Below are 7,135 nucleotides of genomic sequence, written 5' to 3'. Positions count from 1 at the left end.
GCTTAAAACAACAGAAGTTTATTCCCTCACATTTTGGAGACCAGGCCGAGCTCCCTGGAAAGGTCCTTTCTTGCCTCTTACCAGCTTCTGGGGGTTGCTGGCAACACTTGGCGTTCCTTGACTTGTAGATGCATTATTCTAATTTCTGCCTCTCGTCACATTCTTCCCTATGTGTCTCTGTGTCCAAGTCTCTCTTTATAAAAACACTAGCCATTGTATTACGGCCTGCTCTAATCCAGTAAAACCTCATTTTAATTTGATTAGATCTGCAAATAGGTTATTTCCACATAAGATCACAGTCATAATTACGAAGGGTTACGACTTAACATATCTTTTTAGGACACACAATTCAACTCATCATCTATTTTCCCCTTACAAATTACTCAGTTGTCCCAACACTACTTATTAAAACATCCAACTTTTCTGTGCTGATTTCAAATGTCAGGTTTGTCATATGCTGATCCTCAGTATTCCTGGGACTGTTCATTGTTTTGTCTTGTAACCATACCACACTGTTTTAATTCTTACAGCTTTCTACTGGGGTTGTTTTACCTTGTGAGCCCCTCCTTAATACTTTCGGTCAGTGTTCACTGCTCATGTTTCTCACAAATGATTGTTCTTTCAGGTGAGCGGTAGAAATTTTTCCCAAGTTTTCCCCAAAATTTGGAGGTCCTTTTGGGATTTTCATTAACCTGCACTGACTTTGTACAATGTTTAGGAATAACTAGCACTTTCCAAATTTGATGTTCTGCAAGAATGGAGTATTGAATATAGTACTTCTTTATTCAAATCTTATATCCCTCATTAGAGTTTTATGCTTCCTACAGGTGTATGGCATTTCTTACATTTCGTCCTTGATATTTTGTGTTGCTGATGGCAATATCATCTTGCATTATGACTTCTAAATGACTGTATGTAAGAAAACTATTGTTACAGATTGTTTTTAATCCAGCCAACATCTAAACTTTTTTTTTAATGAAGTTTCAGTTGATAGTCTGGTTTTCCCAGTATACAACTGTGTCGTCTATAAATAAGAATCATCTTGCCTTCTTGTTGCCAATAATGTACTTTGTATTTTATTCCCTTGTCTTCAAACTTTGATAAATTGGAATAGTCTGTTTCTCTAGAGCAACATACCTACTAAATCGGTCAAAAGCTGGTGACTGTGGGTAAATCACTTAGCCTCATGGGAGTTGGATTAAATTCTCTCTACCTTTGGCTCTAAGAATCAGTGTTTCCATTTACATTAACTAATAAGGGGATCCTCTTCCTAACACAGTTCTGATTCTTAAACTAATTTTTCCCCTAAATTATTACTGCTTTCCAAAAACTCGTGCCATTGCATCATCATTTCATGCCAAGTTAAATTGTCTAAGATTACGGCCTGTGTCACCTTTAGGATACTGGATTATGCCTAAGAAGAGTATAAATGGATGACTTAGATCATAAATCCCAGCTTCATTTATGAGGTGCAGGACTTACTCTACATTTTCCCCTTCTATGCCTCTACATTCTGGAGCTCGGACTCTTTTGGTCACTACCAGCTGGGAATGAATGAACAAACAAAAGCAGATGTATAATTATTGAACTGTTTTCAAAAATACCCACCTCGTCTCATCTTTACAACACCCCGTGAGGAGGAATTGCTGTCCGCATTTAAGGTGAGGAATCCATCAGATTAAGAGACTTACCCAGTAAGTGGCGGAATGGGGCTTCTGCTTCCAGTGCTTTCTCCAGTAAATCTCAGCCGCGGGCTGGTGGTTATTCACATGTTTAGTGGTAGAGAGATCTTAGAGTAGAGATGTTACCTGGGATGTTTAACCTGTGTTCAGACACTCTTAAAGTAGAAATATTTTCGAAATAGTTAAAAACTAAAGGGGAGGAATTAAGCAGATAGAGGAAGGTAAATTATCTATGATAAATTTCTAAGTTATCTATGCCAACGGGAGATGGAAAAAGGATTGCTGGCTTGCACTGAGATCCCCATTAAAGATTAATGTTTAGGTTTGAGGGGATACTTTGAGATTCTCTAGAAAGTTCTGTAACCTGGGAGCTGAGGAGTAAACAACTGACATTTATTGAGTCTTGACTATGTGCCAGGCACTACGCTAAGAGCTTCATGCGTGCTACCTCATTGCTAAAATTCCAGAGTACCTATATTTGATAAATGAAGAAACTAAGGCTTGGAGAGGAAGAGTAACTTCCACTTGCCACATAGTGCAAAGCATTTCTTCAAAATGAGGAGAGTGATGAGGGATTGCCAGACTAGCTGCTCCAGGAAGGAGAGGGAATCTAGAGCACCACTGAGTGGAGGATGGACTTGGCCCTTCTCTCCTGCTGGTAGGGGCTCAAGAACAGCCTGTCGCACACAAGGGGTAGGGCAAAGCCTGTGGGCCTGAGCGACAGGCGTCACTGATTCTAACCCACCCTAGGTTAGAGATGACGGCTGGAGAAGGGGCGTACTAAATATAAACTCTCAGTGATGGATCAATTTCAAATGATGATGTGGTCTAAGAAATCTCTTCTTTCAGCCGACATTTATTCAGCACCTACTAACAGCCAAGCACACACAGTGCTCCCTAGTCCCGAATATGTGTAGGGTAGTGGTTCATTAAGGGCAGGGGCTCTGAAGTCAGAGCACTTGAGTTAGAACCCCAACTTTGCTTCTCACCAAGTGATTCCTTCTCTTTGTCCCAGTTTACTATGAAGCAGGGGTAATAACAGTACTTAGCTCATAGTAAGTATGGTTAGGAGATCATCTCACGGAGCCTTTAGTGCAGAACTTGGCCCATGGCAAGCACTTCCTAAAAATGAGCTACCCTAGGGGTGGGAAGGAATCACCAATTAAATCATCAAATTCTTAGTTAGAAACAAACTGACAGATGTAATGAAGAGGAAGCACAGGGTGCAGCCGGAGCACAACAAGGGGACCAAGTTTTGAGACCGGGGATCGGGTCAGCCTCTTGAGGAGGTGGCATTGAAGCCTCAAAAGGGTGGTGGGTGCAGGGAGAGTGAATTGAGAAGGAACTTCCAAAACTAAGGGACAACACGTGTGGGATCCTGAGCTGCAAACACTATGTTTTTCCTCTTTAAATGTACACATTATTCTTAATTCAGTTCCTTTCTCTCCCATTTCAAACTGTCCTTCTGTTCTTACAGTTCAGCAGTGCTGTCAGGCAGAGTCAAGTGTGGCCACTTACAGGCAAAAGATAAATGGCTTCTGTTGGACACTGATTCGGACGAGGAACAACCGAAATGTTCCCATCCCAACCGCCTTCATATTGACATTTTATTATTACAGATGTTCTCTGCTCAAAACCTTCCAGTGGCTTCCCCCTCCCTCAGAATGCATCCAAAGACCTTGCCGTGGCGTCCAGGGCCTTTGGCTCAGGCCCCTGTGTGCTCCTGGCCTCACGGCCAATGCCCTCCCCCGACCAGCCACAGGGCCTCCTGCTCTTTCATCTGAGCTTTCTTCTCCCCTCTCTTAGGTTATGCAGGGCTCCCTGCCTCACCCAACTCAGGCCTCTGCTCACGTGTCACCCGCTCAGGGAGGCCTCCCCTCCCCCCATCTGCAGCAGCATCTTCCTGGCGTGCGCTCCCCTGCACCCTGCTTTGTCTCCCCAGCGCTGGCCGCGGCCTAAGTAGTCATGTGTCTGTTCCTTGTCTGCCTCGTACACGCAGATGCTAGGATGTCAGCTCCACGAGAGGAAGAACTTGTCTGATCCACTGTCATATTTCCAGAATTTAGGATGGTGCCCGTCACACAGAAAGCGCTCAAAAAACATTGGTTGACTAAGTGAATTGTCTACACAATCATTTCTATTTGGCTTATCATTATGTCCATGTCGGTTTTACTCCTCTTGCAGCAGTTAAAATTGTGTGTGTGTGTGTGTGTGTGTGTGTATGGAGAGCGAAAGAGAGAAAGAGAGTCTGTTTCTGTGATTCCAGAAAATTTGAGAACTTCCGCAGAATCACGGAAGTTCTTGCAAGCCAGAACTGAGTCAATAAAATATGGCATGAATGTGTGGAATTATAGTCAGATGCTAAGAAAAGCTAGACAATTTGCAAAACTAACAAACAAAAAAACAGCTCTTTTTTTTAAATGGATTTGTGCCTGCTATTATTTTTTTGTTTAGATACCAATCGTACGCAAATGGGCATAAATCTTTTTTTTTAATTCATTAATTGATTTATTTATTTAATTTTTGGCTGCGTTGGGTCTTGGTTGCTGTGTGCAGGCTTTCTCTAGTTGCGGCGAGCGGGGGCCACTCTTTGTTGCTGTGCGCGGGCTTCTCATTGCGGTGGCTTCTCTTGTTGCTGAGCAACGGCTCTAGGCATGCGGGCTTCAGTAGTTGTGGCACGCAGGCTCAGTAGTTGTGGCTCCCGGGCTCTAGAGCACAGGCTCAGTAGTTGTGGCCCACAGGTTTAGCTGCTCGACCAGGGATTGAACCCGTATCCCCTGCATTGGCAGGAGGATTCTTAACCACTGCACCACCAGGGAAGTCCAAAATCGGCTCTTCGGTTTTTTAAGAGTACCAACCTTCACGTTCCATAACAGGGTGCCAAACTCAGTGAACTGATTTTATCTCAACCATTCCACCTGTGTTATGCCATCTATGGAACTGTTCCTTTCCGTCATTTCCAGTGTTGTCGTGCAGGGCTGCGTGGAACCAGATATGACTCACTCTCCAGATCTGTAGGGATCCCCTGTTCCACATAGCAGGATTCCCACTTGACTCCTGCTGAATGTTTGGGAAACATTACGACAGCTGTCCCCACACACCCAGCCTGCAGGTAGGACTGATGTTTCTCAAGTCTCTGTTATAAGCAGATGTTTGGCAAATTTCTCTTACTGATCCCCTAGAGACCTGGTGAGACAAGTATTATACATTTTTCCCAAGTGAGGAAACTGGGGCACAGGAAAGCTAAAAGTTGTTAGGTCAACTAGAAATCACAGAGGTATGCCTTGGGAATATAATGGGAACTCAGAATGTAAATGAAACTTTGAGGGCAGCAGGGCTGAGGCCTTGTGCAGCTAGGGCATGGGGGCAGGTGCAGCTCAGAGGCTAAGTCAGCCAAGTGCTGGGATATGGGAGACAGGAGCCCAGTGTGACCTTGAGCAGGTACCTCTGCGGGAGTCTGTCGGGCTGAGGGAAGGACACATCCCTTCCCCCAGGGATGGGGGGAAGGCAGGCGGCCTCTGCAGTACGAAGGTGGAGTCCCTATTTTGGGGAATACAGGATGTTTAAAAGAGTCCAGAGACCCCAGAAATCAAAACTTAGTCAGTGTTCTGGGTTTGTCTGGGCATATGGGGGAGGGGGATAAGAAACGGCATCCTATAGGACTTTGACCACCAGGATGGGGACCCCGCTGCAAACGAATGAATCTCAGAGAAATGTATTTTGAGAGACTCAAACTCAAGTTTCACTTGTCTCCAAAGTCCAGGCTTTATCCACTGTGGTCTGATGTCTCTAGCTTCCTATATAAATAAAACCTTCCACTTGTCTTTGAATATACGTTATTCTTTAACTTTGACAACAGGCACCTACCTCCAGGTACAGCCTTCAGTGAAGCTATAAATACACTGGAATAAGTTACTTACGATGGTTACTCATGATGCTATAGTAAAATAGTACATAAAGGCATTATTTTAAAACGGGAAAGGTACTTTCCTTACTCTGAGGTTCATGAGGATTTAAAAACTTTTGTTCAGAAGCTCAGTGTCCCTCTTGTTGTACTGTCTGGATGTGTTACCTTTGGTCATGAATAATAAGTTAACACTAATCTGTTTCTCTGCCCCTCAACTCCCAGAAAGCAAAGCAATAGGGAAGGGGATTTCCAAACTGCAAATGGTTGCCAAAGTCAGCATATTTTTCTTCCCTGGGAATCATGAAAAAGCAACAATGAGAATTGAACTTAAAAAACTTCTCCACTTAGAAGGTTTGTTTTTAATTCTCTCTGTAAAAACCCTCCTATCAGAAAAAGTAATCTAAGTTGCAGAATTGTTAAAGAAATAAATAGAGAAAAAAATTACATTTCAGAGCCAGAGGGAGAGCCTGTGGGATACCTTCCAGAGTAAATTCCTAGTGTAAATATTGGTACTGATATAAAATAAAGAATAAAACAAATGAAACAAACATCTGACAAAAGGAGTTTTTCATTAAAAAAAAGAAAAACAGATTAAATAGAAGAAAGATAGAAGAAAGGAATTTTAAAAGGTAAAAGGAGATAAGAATGAGACATTAAATTTTTAAAAAGCAGAATATATAACTAATCATAAAATCTGGTTCCTTGAAAAAATTTTAAAGATAAATAACTAGCTAACCTAACTAAAAATAAGAAAACAAGGGAGAAAACATCACTACTTAATGTAGGAAATTATAATAGAGAAACTACAGAAATGGGAAATTGCATACATCATAAGGGAATAATTTGCTCAACTCTCTGCAAATACATTTAAAAGCATAAATGAAGTGCACACTCTTCTAAAGAAAATATAATTTGTAGACTTTTCTGAAGAGAATAAGGACCACGTAGCCCTACATTACCAAGAAGGGATGAAGAAGATGATGTTGTCCCCCTGTGGATGGGCTCTGCTGGCTTGTTCAGTACTGGATGCCTAACCTGGGGCCTGGCACACAGCACATGCTCAGTAAAGATTTGCTTGAGCGAATAAAGAAAGGAATGAATGGTCAAATCTTTCTTTACGGAATCAACATTACAAGTGAAAACAACGCATGATTTTATAATAAACCTCATATCCTGAGGACAGCGAGATCTGACTGTACCCCTCACTGTGTCACTGCACGCTATGGAGCCTAGTCAGGTTCTCCTAGCCTCTCTGTGTCTCAGTTTCTTCATCTGTAACATCAGGATAATAATACAGACCTCCTGGGCTTGTTGCGATGATTAAGTAAGATAACGTATGAAAATGGGACTTCCCTGGTGGTCCAGTGGGTTAGACTCCTTGCTCCCAAAGCAGGGGTCTGGGTTCAATCCCTGGTCGGGGAACTAGACCCTGCATGCATGCTGCAACTAAGAAGCCCACATGCTGCAACTAAGGATCCCGCATGCCACAACTAAGACCTGGCACCGTCAAAATAAATAAATAAATTCATTCATTAACTTTAAAAAA

The sequence above is a fragment of the Mesoplodon bidens genome (genome assembly GCF_964165515.1).
Source record: "Mesoplodon bidens genome assembly, chromosome: 12".
Taxonomy (NCBI): domain Eukaryota; kingdom Metazoa; phylum Chordata; class Mammalia; order Artiodactyla; family Ziphiidae; genus Mesoplodon; species Mesoplodon bidens.
This window is presented reverse-complemented; position numbering follows the sequence as displayed.